Source organism: Macaca nemestrina, chromosome 6 (assembly GCF_043159975.1).
Source record: "Macaca nemestrina isolate mMacNem1 chromosome 6, mMacNem.hap1, whole genome shotgun sequence".
NCBI classification, from domain to species: domain Eukaryota; kingdom Metazoa; phylum Chordata; class Mammalia; order Primates; family Cercopithecidae; genus Macaca; species Macaca nemestrina.
Window position 1 is genome coordinate 110,412,356 of NC_092130.1, and position 26,867 is coordinate 110,439,222.

Here is a 26,867-nt window from a genome sequence, read left to right on the forward strand (position 1 = left end):
ATTTTTAGACTTACAGTATCATCAGCTGTAGCAGAGATGTAGGTTTACCATATTTCAAAAAGTGCCAAAATATACTGTAGTTTATACACACATTTTGAAAATATATACTTATATCATGCAAATATCTAACAAAAGTTAATAAAACTCCACCATGTGTTTGAAGCTCTGTTCTACCTATTACTAGCAGTATGGCATTGGACAACCAATCTAAGCCTCAGTTCACTGACCTAGAAATGAAAAGAACAGTAAGGTTGTTGTAAGAAAGAACTAAGATTCTATGGAAATTACTTAGCATACTTAGCATAGTAGTTGGCCCAAGATAACACTAAACAGAAATTTGCTTCTCTTACTATTATCGCTCTCACCTCCACCACTACCACTATTACTATTCTTGCTATTTACATAATCTATTATTGACAAAATGAGATCTCAGTTTAACAAGAGATTAAAAAGGCAAGTTTTTCCATTGTTTCCATAGAGAAACAGATTTCAAAAGCACACTGATTAGTTTTTGTGTTTAGGGCACTGCTTAGATTAAATATATACTATGAAAATGAGAAATGTAACAGTTCAAAAAAAACTAAAAAATCACAAAATTCCCATATCCTAACTCTGGTCACTAAATGCTTGAAAGTGAATTGCTTATGTTCTTTCATTATAACCTAGTTGAAAAGGTAAGGAATAAGCGAGTCAACAAAGAATTGCATACATACTTAGAGGAAGTATGAGAAAGGTAACAGAGAACCTACCTTATTTTAGTCTAAGTGATCCTGAAAGGTATCTATCAAAAGATAACATTTAATCTGAGAGCTAATGTTCTACATGCCCTTTATAATCTGCTACACCACTACTTACGAATAGAAAGACTATATCCGTATCTTTAAATATATTGTAATTTAGAAAGAAAAGGAGAAATATAAATGCATTTGTATATAGCCTTTAAACTTACAATCTTACTCCTTTCATATGAAAGATCACATGTATTTTTAATGAAAAGATTAGAAGTTTAATGCAGATTACCCCTAATCTTTGTAAGATCTCTTTCAAATCTTAGAAAATTTTATTCTTTTTTTTCAAAACACACTAAACAACAGTGTATCTTAAACAAAATCGTAAAGTGCCAATAATATTAGTAGGTGATATTGCTATTCTGTCTAAGCACCAAGTAAAAATCTCAGAATCAAATATGTTATTTCATAACAAAAACTTGGCTTAGCCAAGATTTCACAGAATTGGAGTACATTTGCTGTGGCAGAAACCTGGTCTTTAGCCAAATGTCTATTTCACAATCCAACTTTACAAATGATATTAATTCAACATGAAAAACAAATTAGATTTCCATTTCTAGTAAGGCAGTATACTAGATAACCTGAAAACTCTCTTGCGACCCAACACATAGAAGTGCTGAATAGAGTACATTTTTCAAAAATATCTTTACTTTTATTTATTTATTTTTTTTTGAGATGGAGTCTCTCTCTGTTGCCCAGGCTGGAGTGCAGTGGCATGATCTCAGCTCACTGCAGCCTCCGCCTCCCGGGTTCACGCCATTCTCCTGCCTCCATCTCCCGAGTAGCTGGGACTACAGGTGCCCACCACCACGCCCGGCTAATTTTTTGTATTTTTAGTAGAGACTGGGTTTCACCGTGTTAGTCAGGATGGTTTCGATCTCCTGGCCTCGTGATCCACCCGCCTCGGCCTCCCAAAATGCTAGGATTACAGGTGTCAGTCACCGAACCCAGCCTAAAAAATACCTTTAAATACATATGTTTAGCTCACTAGAAATCAAGGGCAATACCCAGGGTTTGGAAAATGAGGAGGGGGACTGAAAACCAAAGGAATAAGCATTGGAACTGATATTTGTATACTCTGAGTTACTGGTCTCTGTAACCTATAAATGCAGATTTTTTTTTTTTGTAATATAAGATAATTATTTATCAATAATTACATACATGCAAAGAAGCTAAGCACTTAAATTAAAACCTCAGTGCCTTGAGCACATATCTGGTTCTAACTTCATGGTCAATTTGGTTTTTAGTTGCCTTTTACTGCTCTGGTATTAGCTTTCTTTTTCTACTTTCTGGTACTTGTGGATTTCTTTTTTTTTTTTTAAATTTATATATTATTATTATACTTTAAGTTGTAGGGTACATGTGCATAACGTGCAGGTTTGTTACATATGTATATTTGTGCCATGTTGGTGTGCTGCACCCATCAACTCGTCATTTACATCAGGTATAACTCCCAATACAATCCCTCCCCCCTCCCCCCTCCCCATGATAGGCCCCGGTGTGTGATGTTCCCCTTCCTGAGTCCAAGTGATCTCATTGTTCAGTTCCCACCTATGAGTGAGAACATGCGGTGTTTGGTTTTCTGTTCTTGTGATAGTTTGCTAAGAATGATGGTTTCCAGCTGCATCCATGTCCCTACAAAGGACACAAACTCATCCTTTTTGATGGCTGCATAGTATTCCATGGTGTATATGTGCCACATTTTCTTAATCCAATCTGTCACTGATGGACATTTGGGTTGATTCCAAGTCTTTGCTATTGTATATAAATGCAGATTTTAACAATCACAGGTGTGGTGGTGCGTTTCTGTAACTCCAGCTACTCAGGAGGCTGAGGCAGGAGAATCGCTTCAACATGGGAGGCGAATGTTGCAATGAGCCAAGATTGTGCCACTGCACTCCATCCTGGGTGACAGGGCAAGACTGTCTAAAAAACAAACAAAAAAAAGAATCGGCTGAGCGTGGTGGCTCATGCCTGTAATCTCAGCACTTTGGGAGGCTGAGGCAGGCGAATCATGAGGTCAGGAGTTCGACACCAGCCTGTCCAACATGGTGAAGCCCTATCTCTACCAAAAATACAAAAATTAGCCAGGCAAGGTGGCATGAGCCTGTAATCCCAGCTACTCAGGAGGCTGAGGCAGAAGAATCACTTGAACCCAGGAGGCGGAGGTTGCGGTGAGCCGAGATTGTGCCACTGCACTCCAGCCTGAGCAAGACTCTGTCTCAAAAAAAGAAAAAAAAAAAAAAAAAGCATCAACAATAGACTAGATCAAGCAGAAGAAAGAATCTCAGAACTTGAATACAGATCTTTTGAAATAACCCAGTCAATTATCAAGAAAAAAGAATTTTTAAATGAGCAAAGCTTCATGACACATGAGACACCATAAATTGACAAAATATGTGAATCATCACACATATTTAGAGTCAACTGATTTTCAACAAAGACACCAAGAACATACACTGGGACAAGAATACCCTCTTCCAGAAATAGTGCTGGGAAAACATGCAGAAGAATAAAACTAGACTCCTATCTCTAACCATATACAAAGATCAACTCAAGATGGATTAAAGACTTAAACATAAGACCTAAAACTATAAAACTACTAAAAGAAAACATAGGGAAAACACTTCAGGACATTGGTTTAGGCAAAGATTTTTACATCTAAGACCTCAAAATCACAGAACAACTAAAACAAAAATAGACAAAGGGACTACATTAAACTAAAAAGCTTCTGCAAAGTAAAGGAAATAATCAACAAGGTGAACAGACAACCTGTTGAATGGGAAAAAATATTTGCATACTACTCATCTGACAAGGAGCTAATATCCAGAAAATACAAACAATTCAAACAACTCAACAATAAAAAAACCAATAATCCTATTTAAAAATGGGCAAAGGATAAGAATAGACATTTCTTAAAAGAAGATATATACTATCTTAATTTAAGAGAGAAGGGTCTATTGCTATAATACTTTTAATTTTGGTTTAGAAGAGGAACTACTATTTATCACAGAGAAGTCCTATATTATATTTAATATTTGTATTAGAAGGAATGTTGTTTTGTTACTTATGTATTTAAAAAATTGAAATACTATTGTTCAATCTGTTAATATACTACATTACATTAATAGACTTCCTTTAATTGATTGACTTTTACTGTCCTTGGAAAAAAGCTTGCTTTCTTTGACTATTTTTAAAATAATGCTTCTAAGTGAACAAAACAAAACAAAACAAAACAAAAAGCTTATGCATTCCTTTTGCAACAGTGTTCACAGAATATTTTTAGGTATGTTGCTGTTTTGGGTTTCCATTTTCTTTTCTTTCTGCTCTATTGCCTTAATTTTTTATACTGAGTAGGCATCATTTTCATAAAAAAACTGAAGTCATTAGGAAAAAAATTAATGAACCACATTTATCACAGTATTCAACACTGTGACTCAATATGTTGCTGGTGCTAAATAAATATAGGCATACACTAAGGGAGAAAGAGTATAGAATACTAATCCTGGGACCCATCAGAGGGAAATGTGGGGGTCTGGGAAGAGGAGAAGTTTTGTTGTGAAGATAGACATCTAAAATATAGCACACAGAATAAAAATCACTGAGATAAGAGCATCAGATAGAATGATGTCGATCAGGATATAAAGAGGATGAGGTCATTTTCGTGAACGCTATACTTGGTAACAGACAAGTATGTAAATTCCTTAAGATTTCCCATTTCCCACAGTGTTCTCGCCTTGTTAAATTTGCTTTACCGACATCAAAACACTTTCAACGTTATGTAAAAAAATGAATATATGGACAAATGATTTTAAATATAGTACATGGTATAGATTAAATAAGAAAAAAATGAGGTAGAAGTTTTTCTGGCATTCATCTAGACTTTCATCAGCATGGATCAAAATTATATAAAATGGCTTCCAGGACATCATAAAGCTGTACAAAGTGTTTCACAAATGAAGCTATATATAAGTGATCCTCTTGAAATACTGAAGCTTTTCACATTTAACGTTTAGGAACTTTTGGCCCTGCCTCTCTCATCCAGTGCAGGTATAGACATTGAAGTGCTTCCTTTACGTGCAAGCCCATTCCACCTGGGTCCTGAACCAGTTATGGACAAGAGATATATCATGAGCATCTATTCAAGAATAAGGCCTAAAATGAGTCATTCTGTTTGACTCACACCTATTCCTCCTAAAACACTTCTCTCTCTTCCACTTCCCTTCTCCTCACAACTCAAAATCATCCTTCAGATCTCAGCTTCCATGCCATGTTCTCTGCAAAGACTTTTCTGAACTCTCAATACTGATGCACAAACTCCCTATATTTATCCTTACCTTAGGTCTATAATCAAACATACCTAAATGTGGCCTTCCTGATAATAACAACACAGTATGATGTTGATGATGATATTATTGTTACGATGCATTTATCAAATTCTAAATCCAGACTCTTTCCTCACTGCATAGGTTAAGTTTCCAAGTCTCCCAGAAAGTACTTTGCTTGCTTTTTCAAGACAGAAGAGCCATCAGACAAATTGTGCTTTTGCTCACTTGACCTTAAAATTTGCCTTTTCTTACTGCCTTGTCTAATTGACAAGCTTGGACTCTTTTGGTACAGATGCCTGCCCAAATCAAGTGTATCACATCTTTTTGACCTTGGGGCTCTGTGATTTGTTGCCTGCAAGTCCCTGCCCAAACTAGAGCAAGAATAATATTTTAAAGCTGAAATTTGATCTCATCATTTCAATGCTACAGTGACCCTTAATTCTCAAAGTTCAAACTCCTTAAGACTGCAAGGTTCTTCATGCTCTCAGCTCTGCTTTATTCTCCATCTTTATCTCTTGCCTCACTTTTTGCATGCATTCCCACATCCTAAAATCCTGTCAGTTCTCAGAATGTATAATATAATCTTTGACACCTATTCCTCGTGACCTAAAACACTCCTCTCTCTTCCACTTCCCTTCTGCTCATAACTCATAATCATCCTTCAGATCTCAGCTTCCATGCCATGTTCTCCATAAAGACTTTTCTGAACTCTCAATACTGATGCACAAGCTCCCTATATTATCTTTACCATCAAGCTTATCATATTGTATTTTAGCAGCCTGTTTATTTTCTTTGTAATCTCCAGTAGTCCAATAAAACTGTATCATTTCACTTTTGCAACTCCAATAAATAGCACCAAATCTAACATAAAATCAGCATTCAATACTCAATAAATACATTAAACCAAACTAAATTGTTGGCAGTGCTAATCATTCTTTGAGATTGCCTAAAGCTGCAATTTTTTGTTATTATAATATCATGGGATTTTTTTTAAGGGTATGAAAAAATAATTCAGTTCTCTCAAGCACTGGCAAAATGTATCATGCTACATGTGTGTACCCTTCCACTCAGCAATTCTATACATTTATCATAAGAATCCCAAAGTGCTCAAGCTCCTTGTTAAGCACAAAAGAAGAATGTAATGGGTGTTCATGACAACACTATTTATAAATATAATAAAAACAAATAATTATTCAGTTTATATAAAATTGTATGTTTGTGAATATATGTATACATGCCACCAAACAAAACCAAAGATTTGAAAGGTAGTTTACCAAAATGAAAACAATGGCTAGCTCTGTAGAATGCAATATCACATGACTTAATGATTTTATAAACTATTCTGGTTATAAAGAAAAATTTATTTTTATTTAGAAAAAAATAAGTTTCTTTTTTGAGGGGAATATTTCAAATAATTTTCCTTGAACAAATTTGGTAGACATTATGATTCACCATTCTTTCTCTGCTCATTTCTAAAACTAAAAGAAATCATCATTATAAAGTTAAATTTAATCAAATAAAAATACTCCAGTGTTCAAGACACTTAATGCACCATGTATTTTTTTTTTTTTTTTTACCAATTTAAGAATCCACTTGTTAAAACATTTTGATTTCTACCATGATCTCATGCAAAATCTCAAATATTTTGGAGTGACTATATTAAGTCAAGAATAAAAAGTGTGACATATTTGAATGCTTATGCAACATAGATTTTTTATTTTTGCAGAATAAATTTTATCATAGGGTGTATTTCAATTTGTACTAAGTAATACATCTAGAACTACAAAGACAGCATTGAGACTTTTAAAAAGGTTTCTTAATATTTCCATTGCAATTTTATTAACCATGATGAGGAATAAACTGGCTGTATGAATTTAATAAAACTGCAAGTCCAAATCACACAAAAACATTTAGCTCAAATTTGATCTCACCTCTCAAAATTAAACATTTTGGGAACTACACTGATACATGCTTCTATTCTGGGAATGATTCAGCTCTTGCATATGGCCACTATGCCACTAAAAGGGTGTTTTTAGAGAATTAATATAATACCTTTTCACTTTCAATTTTTAGTTTTTTTCCCCATCCTAAGAGCTATGGGGGCAGGGGATAGGCAGAAGGAAGCAAGGAATCAGTAAGGAGAGAAAAGGGAAGTTTTTGTAATTTTTCCAACTGTAACAATAAAGCTCCTACTTTAAGGGGAAAAAAACATCCCAAACCAAGTTTTCTTTTCTCTCTAGCCATCTAGACACATAAAACACATAATATGGTATAAAAGTTTTTTGAATACAATAGACACCAAGCTACAGCAGGGGTCATCATCTGTGTTGCTTGACTTTTGCAAAAACTCTCACCTATATTAAAGTGACTTAAAGATTTGCTCTACCTGAATCTGCACAAACTCTGCCTCTGAAACCCTAATTGGCATTTAGCTGAAAACAAGCTTCATTCTCAGAGTCACTAGTGACTGGATGCAAGAGCTGACTCATTCCTAGGCCACTGCTGTAGAAAAGGTCAGTTTTTCTTTTCCATAAGGCTTCATAGACTTAACCTCTCTGTGGGTTTCCTACTCCGTTACCACCTGGCAGACAAACAGGACCAGAAAACTTGCTTGAACTGTGCTAGACCAACCCTTCAAGAAAATAACGACAAGATGTGAGCCAGGAAAAGCACTTTGGAAACTACTTGCACCTAATAAAAACATATTTTTAATTTAGCTAATATGAAATCCAAAGTAGTTCAGCCCAAATGGAAAAGATGCTGTATTTATATTTATGTGGGTTCTTAATTTAGGTTTGATTCATGCTTCATGCATGAAAACTACCATTTTATAGAATAAGGTGAACAGCTGGCCTACATACACCTCTACTGCTCTTCATTAAACCAAACTGAGATATGTGGCAAGTTTCAGTATTTGCCCTTAATTTTATGAATAAACCAAAATTTTCTTTTATGAAGTAAATTTATTAAAAATTATAATTGATAAAGTAATTAATTAGACTTTCACATGGCTTTCTTTTTCTCTATTCCAAAAATGTTCCAAGTATGTATATATCCACATATACTTTCTCATTGAATCCTCACATCAAATTCTAAAGGGATGTTATTTTTACAGGTGGGGAATTGAAGAGAGGCAATGGTGTGGAAATTTGACAGAGGGTAGGGGATATGCAAAGATAATAAGGTAAGAAAGAGCAAGGCAATGAGGCAACACTTCAGCTTACCTGAAAGATGCTTTACAACAACTAGAACTACAAAAAATAAACCTGAGGAAACAAAACTTGATATATTTCACCCTAAATACAAAAAAAAAAAAGGTTTATTGGCTATATGAACTTGAAGACCACTTAAGAAAATAGGGTCAGGTTGAAAGTAGTTTCAATGGAATATAGTATAAACAGTAATTCCAAAACTTTAGCTGATATCAGAATTACCTGAAGGCTTGTTAAAACACAGATTGCTGGTCTTTACTCCCAGAGTTTCTGATTCTGTAGGTTTGGGGCGGGGCCTACACCTTGAGAAAGAGAAGCTGCTTTGCGGACAACACTTTGAGAACCAATAGTCAAGAACAATGTTATGTATGTAAGTCTGAGACTTTATTAATATTTTCTTAGCTTTGAAAACAAACTTAGGAGATGAACTGAATTAGTTACTTTACATTTGATCAAACTTCAATATTTATCATTAGAAACACTAAAAACTTAAGAGGCAACTGGGAAATAGTTAAGTAAAGAAAGTTTTGCTTTCAGGTAAATTCAATAATAAACAAATTCAGGTATTTTCCAGGGGCCAGAGGAACACAGGAGCCCCTTTACAAGCTAAATGTTCTTTCATTGTTGCAGTTAGCACTGTTTTCAGAACGACTTTTCTTATATGTGAGTTAGATGGGGATAATATGTTTTGGGTGAGGAATGTAGTCTTCTAGAATCTTGGCAATTTCTTGATGAATTTTCTTTTTTTTTTTTTTTTTTTTTTTTTTGAGACGGAGTCTCACGCTGTTGCCCAGGCTGGAGTGCAGTGGCGCGATCTCGGCTCACTGCAAGCTCCGCCTCCTGGGTTCACGCCATTCTCCTGCCTCAGCCTCCTGAGTAGCTGGGACTACAGGCACCCGCCACCGCGCCCGGCTAATTTTTTGTATTTTTAGTAGAGACGGGGTTTCACTGTGGTCTCGATCTCCTGACCTTGTGATCCGCCCACCTCGGCCTCCCAAAGTGCTGGGATTACAGGCTTGAGCCACCGCGCCCGGCCTGATGAATTTTCAATATTACTGCTATTAGCTTTGCGGCTGGTACTCCACTCTGATTTTACGTTTATTCAGAATCTGTAGCACAATACTATTGTAGTTCAAAAGGAAATAAATCTGGTATGTGATATGTCAGTATCTAAAGCTAATATAAACAACAACCACCACCAGCCTCCCCCCGCCAAACACAACAAAGATGAACAACAAATGGGTTCTGGATGTATCTCTTGAAGTTAAATTCCCCTTCTTCCTTTAAGGAGCCTTCCTAGCTCTGGGAAAGATGTTAGTGTTAGAGATAAGTCCTAATGTTGTGAATTAAAAGTAATCTCCAACTCTCACTATGCTTAGGTACCCTAAGTGGGGTCTGCTATGTCTTTCAGTGGACTATGGCTCAGACTTCACACATGAGGTCAGGTCTTCTTAAAAAGTGCTGGAATATTATGGCTGATATTACTTTCTCATGTTCCATCAATTTGCAAGGCAATTCCTTATAATTCACAGGAGGCTTGTCCTAATGCCTAACAAGGCTTTCTTTGCCAGGACCTCTGACTCACTCTACAAACTTGGACTCACTGCAGTCTTACCACATGGTTCAGATTCTGATTGACTCCGTTATGCTAGTTGTTAGGAATAAGTTAACAACGAAGCACTGACTGCTTTATTAGGAGACCTCAACATCTACTTGAAAAGTGTGTCAATAAAATAGAAACTTATTCTTGTTAAAGTAAAAATTCACACTGTAATATCTATCATAAAACTTCACAATATATCAATATACAGTAAAACCAACAATAATATAATAATACCAAAGGCAAGCATCAGTTATATCCTCCTATTTCTAAGTCCTGCATGGAAAGATCATAAGCTTTGCAACCAGAATATGGGTTCACGTCCTGGCTCAATACCACACTAGCTGTGTGACATTGGAAAAATTTATACAAAACTTCCTGAAGTTGCTTCCTTATATGTGAAAAGGAGGACTATCCACAATGGTGTTGGGAGTTTGAACGAATCTTGATTCTCTTTTCTTTTGAACATTCTTAAAACTAACCCAAACTGCTTTCCTTTTTGCTAGGAGCTGCTAAATTATATTTATCCATAATCCTCAGGTCTGTGAAATGTTTACACATATTTATGTAGAAAATGTCAAAGCAAAAGTATCATACATTTTTCCTACATTCCTCCCCATACCTTGTAGTGAGTGATCAAAGGTGTGGGCTCTAATATATAGAATACTTTAGCCAATGAGAACAGAATATACATTCTTCTCAAATACATATGAAACGGTCTCAAGATTGACCATATTCTAACACATAAAATGAGCCTCAATATATTTAAAGGATTGAAATTATACAAAGTATGTTCTCCAACAATATGAATGAAATTAGAAGTCAATAACAGAGATAAATTTGGGAAATTCATAAATATGTGGAAATTAACAACATATTCCTAAACAACCAATGGATCAAAGAAGAATTCACAGGGAAATAAAGGTACTCTGAGTTGAATGAAATGACAGCCCAACATACCAAAACTTACAGGATGCAGCTATACTTACAGGGAAATTTATACGTGCAAGTAAATGCCTACGTTAAAAAAGAAGGATTTTAAATCAATAACATAACCTTCTACCCTAAGAAACTAGAGAAGTACAGTGTACTGCTTTGTCACATCTTAAGCCTGAGGTAAAACATAAGTCATCAATATAGTTATTCTTATAGCCTAGTACATTTCTGGTATTTTTTTCCTGCTAGGCACTATATACCATACTTAGAAAAGAATCAACCAGTGATCTCTCTGGTCAATTACCAATTGGGAATTGTACTTCTGGGAGTCCTACAAGTTAATGTGATGATTTGGAGAGAAAATCACCAGCTTTAGTTTCTGAATCATACGTTCAAATTGTGTCAGCAAAGTATGTGTACACATATAATCTAACTGGAGTCTCAGAGAGTGAGCAGGTCATGGGCTTATCAACTGCTTTACAGACATGAAAACCAAGGCTCTTTTAAAAAATCTCCTTGAAAGACGGGGTCTCAAGTTCCAGTGACATGTTAAATCTCTGTTATATACATTTGTAACTATTTTAACGAAGGCTTTCTAATGTGCTTTGGTTATAATGACTTATTCTGAGTTCCAAACATTTTAAAACCAGATTCATTTTCTTGTTAGGCACAACATATGACAGATGTGGCTGGAAGACTTCAAAATAAGCAGAGCCATTAAAAGATGATTCAAGATGTACTGTTATTTTAACATTAATATTTCAAGAAGATAATGTTTATATATATGACTAGACAGATTAATCACATCCTGAAAAATATGCCCAACGTGACTCTTCTTCTTTACTCATTTGTTGGCTGTTAGAGCCCAGAATAATTACCAGTAATGTGTAGCTTTATGAACAAAAACTTTAACATTATAAAGTAAAAATATTGAAAGATTTAGCCCTTAAACCAAAAATTAAACCACCTTCCCTCTAAAAATAGGGCAGGCAAATTTACTCTCAAGTTTATCCCAATAACAAAATTAACCAATGATCCAATCATTTAAATTCCCCTATTTGATATCATCATTTCCAATCACATCCATTCCCAAAGTCCTTATTTATGTCATACCAATCTATATAAATTAGGCAAAATTATATCAAATCCTATGCTATATCATGAATATCCTTTCTTTCCCTTTATATATTTATACCACAGAACACTTACAAGTGAGTACTAATTAACTTCTACTATGGAACTTTGAAATAATTCTTCCAAAACTAAACACACAATTCTTAGAAAAAGACTAAGAAGTGGGCCATTTGGGCTCATTCCACTAGTTGCTTGGGTGAGTTTGATGAAATCACAGTCTTTCTGAGATTATTTATTCCCTGAATATTTAACAACCAGAGCCACATCCTGTCTCACTGTAAATGTTAATGTAGTCTATTCAGCCAAACAAAGTAATACTCTTCTATGCTTGGTGTTACCCCAAGTTTGTTTGTTTGTTTGTTTTTTTGAGACAGTCTCGCTCTGTTTCCCAGGCTGGGAGTGCAGTGGCATGATCTCGGCTCACTGCAAGCTCCGCCTCCTGGGTTCACACCATTCTCCTGCCTCAGCCTCCCGAGTAGCTGGGACCACAGGCACCCACCACCATGCCTGGCTAATTTTTTTTTTGTTTGTTTTTTTTTTTGTATTTTTAGTAGAGAGGGGTTTCACCGTGCTAGCCAGAATGGTCTCAATCTCCTAATTTCGTGATCCGCCCGCCTCAGCCTCCCAAAGTGCTGGGATCACAGGCTCACGTGAGCCACCGTGCCTGGCCAAGATTTTTTTTTTTTTAAATGCACTTAGTATGTTGCACTGTATTTTGTACCAGACAGACAGTTGATGCATAATAAATGTTTGTGGAATAACTATTTCAAAAATAATTTTAAACATATTTCTCTTTGATCAACATTTCAATTATATAGGAGGCATACATTTTTGAGATCTACTGCACAACACGATGACCATGGTTAATAATAATGTACTGTATATGTAAAAATTGCTAAGAGAGTAAATTTCAAATGTTCTCACCATAAAACATAAGGATATGAGGTGATGGGTATGTTAATTAGCTTGATTTAATCATACCACAATATATACATATATTAAAACCTCACATTGTACCCCATAAATATACATAATTATTATTTGTCATTTAAAATTTTTCTAAAAATGTATTTCTTAATGACAAAATGCATTGTGAACCAAGGATTAGGATTAGTCCACAATACCTGAGACCTATTAAAAATAACATAAGTAAAAATACTACTTATCCTAATTCAGAAATTTGTAACAAATAATACTAATTATTCCATAAAACATATTAACATACAGGTAGGTGACATCTGGGAAATTAACTTTTTGGGTTCTAAAGGAAGATATTAGAAAATATAAATTCAGGGGCTCTAATACTGTAATGGGAGCATTTGTTGTTTGGGCCAACCAGCACCCAAACAGCCTTTGTATTTTAAAAGAATCCCAAGGTAGTTTGAAGGCAGAACTGCCTGCCACTTCAGAAACCCATGACCTAGAAAGATCTTATCTTATTCACCTGTCAGCCAGGGCATGCATATATGACCTTAGCAGAGCCAAGGAGGTGCTCTTGCCCAGGACTCCAAATCTTGAAATACTGGAAAAGTAAAAGAGGCCAAATTTGAGATGATTTGAGTTTCAAAAAGAATAACGGCTGTCATTTATGTAATCATATTGAAAATATAAAAATCCACGAGCCATAAATAATACTCATAAAAGATAAAGCCAGATGTACAAATAAGAAAACCTCATTTGCCACCCTTAGAGGTATCTATCGCACTTGTCACTATAACAAATTGGTAATAAAAAAATTAAGAATTATCCAACCTTTTCTACAGGAAGCGTATCTCAAAATAATCAAAGCCTCAGTTGATGAGTGAAAGTTTTTCTTTATAGATTAATGCAAGATAATAAATACAAATGGAACGTCAGAAAATAATTATTTTGCAACTCCTACTGAAGTAACTGATTCAGGACAAGAATCACCAATGGATGGCAAAATTTTTACATAAAGCATTGATGGGAAACCATATATTCCTGTGATATCAAAGTATCACTTCATAGAATAACTGCTAAGAAAAGCATAACTCTAAATTAAGGAAGGGCTGAATGCAGTATCTCACACCTGTAATCCCAGCACTCTTGGAGGCCAAGGTGGGAGGATCACTTGAAGCCAGGAGTTTGGGACTAGCCTGGGCAACATAGTGAGAGTGGCAAAAAAATTTAAAAAGTAGCAAGGCATGATGGTGCATTCCTGTAGTCATAGCTACTCAGGAGGCTGACTTGGGAGGATCACTTGAGCCCAGGAGTTCAAGAATCCAGTGAGCTATGATCACACCACTGCATTCTGGCTTGGGCAACAGAGTGATATCCTGTTGTAAAGAAGAGCAAGAGGAGGGGAGGGGATGGGAGGAGCACAGGGAAAGGGAGGGTGTAGGGGAGAGGAAAGGTGGCGAGGGCAGAAGAGAGGGGGAGAGAAAAGAAACAAAATACCTGAATGTATTTTATTAGTCTTGAGTAACAGAGAAGTAACTAGACATCATATAACCCCTTAATTTGACACTGTAAGCAGTGTCACCCATCACAGTATCACCCATCCCAAGAATGTTTAATCTGAACCAAGCTTTTAAATCTAACTTACAGGTAGCGAAAATATAGATGATACAGGAATAAGTTACATGATGCTACATAGAAAAAAAACTAACAAGTCCAGAATGTGAGTTATTCTATACAGGACAACTAGCCCAACTTCATCAAGTCAAAGGTATCAGAAAAATTAAAAGGGTAGGAGATACTGATGTTTTTGTCCTTCCCATATTCATGTGTTGAAACTTAATTCCCAATGTGATGGTATTTGGAGGTGGGGGCTTTGGAAGGTGAGTAGGTCATGAGGGTGAAGCCCTCACAAATGGGTTTAGTGCCCTTACAAAAAATCCCAGAAAGGTTTCTCATCCCGTCCACCACATGAGGACACAATGAGAGGATGGCCATCTATGAACCAGGAAGTAGGCCCTCACGAGACACCAAATCTGCTAATGCCTTGATCTTGGACTTCTCAGCCTCAAGAACTGAGAGAAAGAAAATTCTATTTTCTTGTTGATAAGCCACCCAGTTGATGGTATTTTGTTAAAGTAGCTTGAATGGTCTAAAGCAAAACTAAAGAGACTAAAAAAAATTCAACATGTAAACCTCGACTGGATCTGGACATATACAGACAGGCTATAAAAAACATTTTGCAAACACTTGGGAAAATTTGAACATAGGCTGGGTATTAGATGATTATTAGGGAATTATTAATTCATTACATATATGAATTTTATTATCATTATATAAGTTTTTCCATTTTAAGGTATTCATATTCATATTTTTAGTGGTAAAACATGACTTCTGTAATTTTTTTCTGTGTTGAAGTATTTTAAAGTAAATAGAGCAAACTATCGATAATTGTTAAATCCAAGTGATAAGTATATGAGTGTTTTCTTCTAGGGTTTTGTTTGTTTTTGAGGAAGGGTATATTATCTTTATTTCCTGATATGCCTAAATTATTTTTGATAAGATAAAAGATTATTTGCACTGGCCATAGTAGCATGGAGTCCATAAATATGCAGTGGGGCTGTGCCAGCAACTGCGGAGGCAGATTCCTAGTAGTGACATCGTCAGGTAGGCAGTGCCTTGCATCCTGACTCAGCCTGGCTCTTCAGCCTTCCCATACATTCCATGGGTTTGCTGATATCATTATGATATATTCATTTGTGACTTAGATGAGCAGAAAGGATTCTGTTATATGGCACCAAGAACATGAAGCAATACACTATTTACATAAACCTACTTGATATCTAGCGCTCTGTGCTCTGCACATAAAACTTTCCCCTAAAATGGATTTTTAAATCCTCATACCAAGAGGCACAGGATAAATACATGTATCTATGTAACACTGGAAGAATGACATTGTACTAAAATCATTATCATATTTAGTCTTTAAATGGCATGACATTGAACATTTCTTTGGAAAATAATGAGAATGATAGTTCAGTAACCTATATTCCTATAGAGATGCAAATATTACATGGAAATATAATGTAGGGCAGCACAATGGCAGTTGAGATCTGGTATTACATTGCTGTTAATGGAAGCACGTAGAAGGACCTCAGTTCTAGGATATCCATTAGAAACAGTACTTACTCAAGTCTCTTCATTGTTTTAACTTTATTCATATATTAAAGGTTAATGTGGCAAAATGTAACAATTCACATAAATAGAAAAAGCATATACAACAATGTCGTCGATTTTTAAATCAATCACTAAGTACAGAATACCTGATATGAACACAGAAGTGTGATAAGCATGTTTAGTCAACTATTTTGGTACACTGGTGGTTTCCAGTGAACCATTACTTACACATAGGTGTATAAGTGATTCACACCCTTGTATAGTCTCTTCCCACATTGACTCTAGGCCTGACCATGAGATACCTGCTAAGAAAAACATAACTCTATAATAGAGAAGACTGGTTATATATATATAACCAGAAAAAAATTTGGTCACAAAAAAATTCTGATGTAAGAAGAGGCTTGATCCCTATTAGTATGGTAGTGAGTGGAAAAAAAAAAAAAAGAGAGAGACTTGATAACTGCTAGGACATTAGAGCTGATACTTTAGGAATATGTCTTCTTAGAACCTGAGACCACCATGTTGTGAAACAACTAAAGATAGCATATGGAAAAGCCACACATGGAGAACTAAGGACTTGGTCCAACAGGCAGAGTCAAGGCTTGAGACATATGACCCTATGGGTTGAAACATCCATGGAGGATTCTAGGCAGCTCCTAACCATTTGAGGAGCCCCAATTAAGGTCCCAGATATTGCAGAACATTATGAACCATCCAATTTGTACCTTATCCAAATCCCTGACCTGCAAAAATTATGAGCCGCTTGTTTTAGTTGCTGAGTTTGGGGTCATTTTTACACAGCAATAGATAAGTGAAACAGGACTATACTATAATGTGTAGTTATTTGTATGATGATAACATACCAAGAATACTCACAGTTCATCAACTAATTATATATTTTGATGAAATTCATTAATATTTCAAACTCTGCATGTAAGAGTTAGACTAAAGTACTTAAAGTTATGAAGAAATGCAAGTGTTTCTAGTATAACTTTAAAACACACTGTTATATATGCAAAATACTCACTCAAAAATTTGATAAGAAATTTTAAGCCAGAAAGACTGATGTTATATCAACAGCATTAAAAAGCAGAGCTGATCCTAATGAGGTACTTATGTTGACTAGGTACCCATTATAAAACATGGTCAAAACAACCAAAGGTAAAACTGAAAATCTAGCCAGAAAATCTGGAGTCTGACCTGGCATTTCAGCTTTATCTTGATATCTATCACACAACGGTGGTATGATTAGAAATCAAACCAAGGGCAGTTCATAGGGTAACAGGCATGTAGCCCCAACAGTCTGGGTACGCAAAAGCTTTGTTTAGACAGATAGAGATGTTTGGTGTTTTGTTTACTAAAATGCTAATAATTTTTGCATTTTATTCATATTGAGGGTTTCAATATATTTAAAAATCTAGTATCATATTAAATATTATAATTATTCCATTAATATTTTAATTCATTTAAATATCAGCAAATAAATAACATTATTAAATTGTAAGGACTTGTTAAGGTTAAGAATGTAATGGTGGGTAAGAATGGCATAGCAGTTAAATGCATGGTTATCTGAAGTGAAACTACAAGGTTGGAATTTTGGTTCTGGCACTTTTTAGCTTGTGACTGTGACTCCTCAATTTAAAAATGGATCTAACAATAGTAACTACCTTGTAGGGTTGTTGTGAAGGTTTAAAGAGTTAACATATTAGAGTGTATACAAGGATGCGCCAAATAAACACTTGTTACTATTGTTATATTTTAACTTTGTCAACAATAAAAAGTTGATACTACTATTTCAAAAGAGCAATCAGATTTTAAACTTTCATGTCCTCTGGAAGTGGTCTAAGAATGAAAAAAATGAACATATAGGACTCAGTACAGCCCCTGAGACATAATAAGCACTCATAATAATAATAGAATCCTAATAGGAAATAATAGGAGAGGATCTTAAGAAATCATCTGATTCTGCTTCTAGAATGCTGCTGCACACATAGTACCTTCCTTAGACAAACCTTGATACAAATGATCTCTTTAGTTTTTAGTAATATGCTGAAAATACTCTAGATCTACTTTCTATCACTATAGTCATATTTGCCATTCTACTACGAATTCTTACACTGTGTTTGCCTAGGTTTGGTATCAGGGTAATACTTGCCTTACAGATTGAATTTAGAAGTGTTTCTTCTTCTCTAATATTTTGGAATTTTAATCAGGCTTTGCTGTCTTTGAAACATTTAAAAAACTTTTTTTCCTTTGAGACATAATTTAGTTGTAGTGTAATCAACTGTATTTCAAGTGTATATAGTTCAACAAGTTTTGATAGATGGATATACCTGTCTAATCCAACCTCCTAGAATGTTTTTTTTTTTTTGTCATCTCATCAAGTTCCCTTGTACCACTTTCCACATAATCTCTAACATCCCTCCTCCCTGCCACTGCCACCACCCCCTCCCACAACCACTGTTCTGCTTTCTATCATCATAGATTAGTTTTGCTACTTCTAACAATTCAAATAAATGGAATCACACACTACTTTCTTTTTAATGTCAGGCTTCTTCACTCAACACAAAGTATTTTTGAGATTCACCGAAATTACTGTAGTGTCAGTTGTTTGTTTCTTTTTATTGCTAACCAGTACTCCATAAACATTTCCAACACATTCCATAAACATTTCCAATAATTGTTTACTCATTATCCTATTAAAGTGAATTTGGGTTGCTTCCAGTGTTTGGCTATTATGAACTGTTATGATGCACATGTGCAGATCTTTTTGTGAATAAATGTTTTCATATCTTTGATAAAAACTTGGGTATCATAAATAACTGGAAATGATGGGTCATAAAGAATATGTGCGTTCAACTTTATAAAGACTGTCAAATTGCTTGTCACATTTTATACTCCAACCAGTGACTTGTGTTTGACAGTCCTGGTTCTCACATCCTTGCTAACATCTGGTTTTTTCATTTTTTTAAAATGTCAATCTAGTGGGTGTTATCTCATAGTGGTTTAATTTGTATTGCTCTGAATATGGTTTGAATAGTTTCTGTGTGTTTATTGGCCCCAATGTGTCTTCTCATGAATGTCTGGTCAAGTATTTTGCCCACTTAAAACATTATCTTATTTTTGAATGATAAGATTCTAGATACAAATCTTTTATCAAATATATATGTATATGTGTTGTCAATATTTTTTCTGAATCTGTGGCTTCCTATTAATTATTTTATTTATTTATTTTTTGAGACAGAGTGTTGCGCTGTCGCCCAGGCTGGAGTGCAGCGGCGTGATCTTGGCTCACTGCAAGCTCTGCCTCCCGGGTTCACGCCATTCTCCTGCCTCAGCCTCCCGAGTAGCTGGGACTACAGGCGCCCACCACCACGTCTGGCTAATTTTTTTTTTGTATTTTTAGTAGAGACAGGGTTTCACCGTGTTAGCCAGGATGGTCTCGATCTCCTGACCTTGTGATCTGCCCACCTCGGCCTCCCAAAGTGCTGGGATTACAGGCGTGAGCCACCGCACCTGGCCAGCTTCCTATTCATTTTTAAAACAATGTCTTTTAATAGGCAGAAATTTTAAACTTTGTTGAAGTTCCTGCTATTCCCTTAAAGTGCAACTGATACTGAAATAATATAAAACACAATCACAATTCTAATAACTATTTATTAAATCCAGAAGAAAGCATGAGGCCAACGATGAGTTTTTAACAGGAGACTTGGATCTGTCCCTGACTTCTGATCTGATCTTCCACTATTCTGATATATATGACCTGACTAAATGGCTTTCCATTTTTAGGTTGCTTTTCCCTGGCCTCTGGTAGTTTAGTAAGGCTACCTTATTTATGCAAATATATTGAGTATAATCTTGAACTCTTTTTTCAATGTCAACAAATTAAGACACTATGTCGAACAGGTGCGTACTCAATGTGCCCTCCAGGTTACTAAAGGCTACAAACAGGACCTTTGAGGGTGTGATCCTTAAATTACTTAACAGTAGATCTTTTTCAGGAGTCCACTTTTATATGCTTTGTGTTGCTAGATTTGTTAAACCTGGTAGACATCACACAGCCATCCTGACTAAGCATCTACTGCCCACACAGAGACATCTGTCTTTGTCTTCATTTGGACAGTGATACAACATCAGTCAGTGAGTAAATGTGGTGAAAAAGGAAGTAGGGTCTTTATTAGGCAGTGATGAATAAACTGAACACTGAAATTTAAATTAATAATAAATGGTGCTGCCTAGACTTTATTCTTTAAAACAACATATTGCCCAGCTATTAATTTATTCAAACCTTAAATCGAGCATGAGCTTATAACATCTCCAATATGGTACCTTCTTAGGGAGAATGGGCTAGAAGATGCAGTAAACCTACACGTTTCTCTTTGCTACTAAAATACTACTATTCTTTATTGCTTTTATACATTTATAGATTTTCATCGGCATAACTTATATTTTCACCTGGGTTAATTATATAAGCTAGCAACATCTGGTCCATCACAAAGTGTTACTGTGTGAAGATCATTTACAAAAATAGTAAAATTTAATGCAGAATTGATTTTCAGAGTTATAAAAAAATGGAATTTGTTATAGAAATGGCTATGTGTAGACAACTAAGTTAGTCAATTTCTACTGCTTCCAAATATTCTTCCAAATGCTTATCTTTAACTTAATTTCTACCTCTTTAAACTGCCAGCTACTTAATATCTTTTCTTCCAATAAACATGGTATCCCTGAATGATCCAAGTCCCTAATTATTTGTGAAATTATGTTTACAAAGAGCAATAAGTCACAAATTTCTTATTCCAAAATGTCACCACTAAAAAATAAAAACAAAAAAAAACTTGTTGAAAGGCTAAACTATTATAAGTTTAGATTAAAATTTGGGAACTCCACACACACACACAAAGTTTCTTAAAGATATATATGGAAGTGGAATAACAACTCTCAAAATATAAATACAGAAAATTGTTTTCAGAGAATGTAATAAAACTATCAGTTTTATAGTAAATTACAGTATAATATTTATCCTAACTAGGGAAACTATTCATATTTGAAATACAGTCTACAAAAGCTTCAATTAAAATATAAGTGTATTACCATTTTTAAAAGAAAGTATTAAAAAAAATTGTCCATAAGTATCGATATTGATATTAGGTGCTAGTGATAAAATTGGCCCATGAAAAGACCTCTATTTTTCAAAAGAAAATGAGATATCTGCTTTATAATTAATATTGGAGTTTGTAGTCATCTTAAAAACCCCACAAAATCTGCATCCAAAAAGAATTATCTGTAAGCTTTTGGACTAATGAGGATGGATGGTGATGTTAATAACACTCCTCTTAAGCTGAGCTTCTTCCTGATAGCTGAATTTATATTTGACTTGTTCATATTATGGATTTCTTATGAACAGCCATTTTCTTTCTCCATTTATCCCTTGGAGGCCTAAAACAGGAAATAATTTCTTTCTCTAAAAGCAAGTATGAGGGAAAATGTCCAAATCAAAAGGTTATTCCCATGTATTCGATCTGGTAGTTATTCATACCTCCACACCCTCAGCTGTCTTATCTTTTTTTTTTTTAAGTAAAAAAGGAGAACCTGAAGAATCTTTCTGTAGAAATTTTCTTATATTCAACAAAATGTTATTTGTGAAATGGTCATGATGGGCATTATTTAAATAGGAATAGTATTACCAGATTATCCCCAAATCCTCTTTGTGTAGGCTTGCTTGGGTAATTATTCAACAAACATTTACTTCTGTAAGTTTAAAAGACGTTCTACTTGTTCCTCATGGCACTTAGTTTTGATTCATATGTAAAGGACAACTATACCTTACACATTTCTTATATTGCTCTCAAAGAAGCAATAAATTAACTGAAATCTCTTTATTTTAAACATAGAACTCACTGAATCCTGCTTTCGACATTATCTATATGATGGGAAGTAGCTACAAAGCACCTGGCTGTTTATTATGCTGACATGTTCAGAAAAAGACATATGTTTTCTAGTTGCAAACACTAGTCCCTGAGAATGCTGATTTCACTCACTGCAAATAAAATACTACTGAAAACATTCTTCTGAATAATTACTTGTGGATGAAAACTTCCTGCTTATTTATTCCCAAATCACTTCTTTTTCAAATATGACAACAATGTCTCTTTTTCAACAGGCCAAGAATTGCTAATTGTTAGACCATTAATATTGAGGTTACCAAGCATTTATTAAAGACAGCAAAAGTTTAAACATGACCAAATTCACAGTAAACTTGGCTCTGAGCACCAGTGATCTCATGTCAGCCTGTAGGCATTGCAGGGGGGAAGGAAAAAGAGAAAAACTAAACAACACAATTCTAGACATACTAAACTAGATTTTTTGACAATAATCTTTCAAAAAAGAACTTCAAAACCCTTAATTCCAGGGTATACTCAATAGTCCCCTTACAGAGGAATTAGCATGTCTATCTTTCCCGAGTGTTATTTTTTTTAAAATTGCTAGAATCAAGGAGAGAAGCAGATTATTAAAGCCACGATAGCTTATTACCCTAAGCTAGGACAGCAATGGGTATTTATGAGAATAACATATAAAAATCAACATCAATGCTGAAAACTGAAATAGAGTAACAGCCATAAGAAGAACTATTTCTAAGATGTGTCTTTATTTCATCCTGAAGCACAGAACATAGACTCTATTAATCATCTCTATCCAAGATCAACTTTATAAAGCAAACATTATGAAAATCCAAAGTTTCAGTCCATCTCAATCATAAACTTTTATTCAGTAGCTGTTATGTATAGTTTATTGCACAGGGCACTGAAGTCAGAATTATGTCAGTATTCCTCACACCTCTTAAAATGGTCACTATTTTAAAAAGCAGAAATAGTAAGTGGTGGTGAGGATGTAGAGAAATTGGAACCCTTGTGCACTGATGGTGGGAATGTAAAATGATGCAGTCGCTATGAAAAACAGTATAGCACTTCCTCAGAATATTTAAAGCGGAATGGCCATATGGCCCAGCAGTCCCATGTCTAGGTATATATTCAAAAGAATTGAAGATTTTTGCACACACATGTTGATAACAGCATTATCCACAATAGCCAAGAGGTGGAAGCAACCTAAATGTCCATCAGCAGATGAGGGAATAAAGAAAATTTGGTATATACATAAAACGGAATATTATCCAGCCTTAAAAAGGAAACTCTGATACATAGTATGACATGCATAAACTTTGAGAAGATTATGCTAAGTAAAATAAGCCAGTCACAGAAAAGTCTGCATGATTTCACTTACATGAAGTGTCTAGAGTAACTGAATTAATAGAAACAGAAAGTAGAATGGTGGCTGTCAGAGGCTGGGGGCACAGGGAAATGAGGCGTTATTTAATAGGTACAGAGTTTCAGTTTTGCCAGAGGAAAAAGTTTTGGAGTTTGGTTGCACAACAATGTAAATATACCTAACACGACTTAACTTAAAAATGGTTGATATAGTTTGGATGTTTGTCTCCTCCAACTCTCATGTTGAAATATCATCCCCAGTTTTGAAGGTTGGCCCGAGTGGGAGGTGTTTGGGTCATGGGGGCAGATTCCTCCTGAGTGGTTCATTGCTGTCCTCATGACAATGAGTGAGTTCTCATAAGATCTGGTTGTTTAAAACATGCTGGCTCCCCATCACCTTCCACCACAATTGTAAGCTGAAGGCCCTCACCAGAAGCCAAACAGATGTTGATACAATGCTTAACAGCCTACAGAACTGTAAGCCAGTTAAACCTCTTTTCCTTAGAAATTACTTACCCTCAAATATTTCTTTATAGCAACACGAGAATGGACTAATACAATGGTTAAGACGGTAAATTTTATGTTATATGTATTTTCCATAATTAAAAATTTAAAAAAATTTGCATTCTACGAACGGGGGACAAGAAGATTATGTCAATACTTTGCATATGACAGTGCTCAATAAATATTAAGATAATTAAATTCTTGGTCATCTGTTGAAATAGGGTCCAGAAGTTTTGCAATGCTCCCTCAGGCAGAAACAGGGGTCATGATTCAAGTCAAAAGAAGCAATAAAATTAATGTATTATATACTCACAAATAAAATTGTCCATGTTTCAGCTTTCTGATATCACAGATTTATTCCATTTTGGACCTGGTCTACCTGTTAGAAAGTTTTTCCATATTGTTGAGCCCAAATCTGCCTCCTAGTCATTTTGACTCACCAATCCTGATTCTGTCCTTCTAGGAACTCTATAGAGAATAGAAATAACTGAGTCCTTCTTTTGTGTGAATACCTTTCAATGTAAGGAGTTAGAGGAGAATGCCATATTACCATAGTCTGTAGTTTCTTAGACAGCAAGTTCATTGAATCAATGCCCTAAAGGATAGGGAATGGGACCCATACAATTCTAAGTCATTTTCTCTTAAAAGAGTTTAAAATGTTGTAATTATAAGTTTTCAAAGGAACAGTAATTTATTTCAAATTATTTATAAGTTTGGGTTTGCTTTAATTTGAAAATGAAAATATGAAAAGCCCTTAATTTAATTAAAAAAAAAGGGGGGGGGGTCTGGAGCAGTGGCTCACGCCTGTAATTCCAGCACTTTGGGAGGCTGAGGCGAGCAGATCACCTGAGGTCAGGAGTTCAAGACCAGCCTGACCAACATGGTGAAACCCTATCTCTCCTAAAAATACAAAAATTAGCTGGGTGTCGTGGCAGGCGCCTGTAATCCCACCTACTCCAGAGGCTAAGGCAGGAGAATCACTTGAACTTGGAAGGCGGAGGTTGCAGTGTGCCGAGATCGCGCCACTGCACTCCAGCGTCTGCAACAGAGCAAGGCTGTCTCAAAAAAAAAAAAAAAAAAAAAAAAAAAGGTTTTCCCTCTTGAAGCATCTGACTCTGAAACACTGTTTGGCTCTTTTGTCCCTCCCTGAAGTAGATCTTAGACATCTAATAAATGCTGTCAGCAAAAATGCTTTGAGCTAAAGAATATGATAAAGGTATAATCTTTTATTAGCAGTCATTTATTTCATTTTCATTTATGCTGGAGATTTTAGCCATTCAGCATGTATACAACCTAAAGTTATTAAAACATTTTTAGTCACTGGGATCTTTTGGTTTATTTGTGCACATAAAAAAATGAACAAATACCAGGCATTAATTAGTAGCAGATACAAAATTATTAAAGCACTCTAACCAGTTACTTATGTTTCCATCTCTAAGAACATTTCGGTGTTTTAATAATAGTAGAATATTATTATGTACTAGTAGTAGAAAGAGAAGTAATTCAGGTAACAATATCATGCTCTCCAAATTATACTGAAAGGTTATGTCACACACTGAAATAGTTGTTTACAAACTTTTCTGAAAATCTGGTTTCAAGAACTTAGTTGAAACTGTTTTTAGTTTCTAAAAGAGTTAGAATTCTCACCTTTAAAAGACAAAAGAAAACGAGTGAGATAAATTAAATATAGTTAACTTTTCAACAAAGTATCAAATAAATGAGCATTCTGCATACCTCCTTGCACTTAGTAAGTGTTCAATATATCTTGAATTGAAATGAGTAAAGATTTTTACTTGGTATTGCTTAGCTAGCATCTAAATTAAATCATATAGCTAAGTTTGATGCCTTTCAAAAATTTTCTAGTATTTTTTAAAATTGTAAATTGATAATTTATAATTGTATAAACTTTTTGTAGTACAAAGTGATGTTATGATTTATGAATGTGGAAAAATTAAATCAAGCTAGTTAACATCCATCACTTCAAATACTTAATCTACTTTTGTGGTGTGAACATTAGATATTCATTTTCTTAGCCATTTTGAGATGTATAATACTCCACTGTTAACTACATTAATGATGCTGTGCAATAGAAGTAAAAAACAAACCAGTAACATATTCCTCCTGTATGATTTTGTACCCTGTGAGCATCATCTCCCTATTCCTCCCACCCGTCTAGCCTCTCTAACCACCATTCTACTGTGCTTCTATGAGTTTAACTGTTTGAGTCCACATATAAGTGAGAACACAGGGTATTTGTCTTTCTGTGCCTGGCTTACTTCACTTAGCATAATGTTCTCTAGTTCCATTGATGTTGCCAGTGACAGAATTTCCTTCTTTTGCGAAGTTGAAAAGCATTCCGTTGTGTATATATAATACACCACATTTTCCTTACCTATTCATCTGTTTATGGACAATTGAGTCCGTAACTTGGCGACTGTGAATAGTGCTGCAATGAACATGTAGTGTAGACATCTCTTCAACAAAGGAATTTCAAATCGTTTAGGTGAATATCTAAAAGCGGTATTGCTGATTCATATGATAATGCTAATGTTAGATTTTTGAGGAATCATCATACAGTTTTCATAATGGCTGTACTAATTTACATTCCCACCAACAGTGTACAAGGGTTCCTTTTTTCCACATCCTTGCCAACACTTATCTTTTCTCTTTTTATTATAGCCATTCTGACAGGTGTGAGGTGATATCTCATCATGGTTTTAATTTGCATTTCCCTAATCATTAGTGATATTGAGCATTTTTTCATGTATCTGTTGGCCACTTGTGTCTTCTTTTGAGAAATGTCTTTTCAGGTCCCATCCCCGGGTTTTAATTTTTTTGTTTTGTTTTCTTGCCATTATTTGAGCTCCTTATATGTTTTAGATATTAGCCCTTCATTAGACATCTGGCTTGCAAATATTTTTTTTCCAATTGTAGTTTGACTCTGCACACTGTTAATTGTTTCCTTTGCTGTGTGGAAGCTTTTCAGTGGATGTAATCTCATTTAT

At 35.0% G+C, this 26,867-nt stretch overlaps 1 protein-coding gene across 1 annotated transcript in view; it reads right to left on the reverse strand.

Moving 5' to 3' along the window:
• LOC105499478 (CWC27 spliceosome associated cyclophilin) overlaps window positions 1–26,867 on the reverse strand; it is a 264,382-nt gene that overhangs the window by 149,100 nt on the left and 88,415 nt on the right. The gene's annotated exons all lie outside the window — the stretch shown is intronic.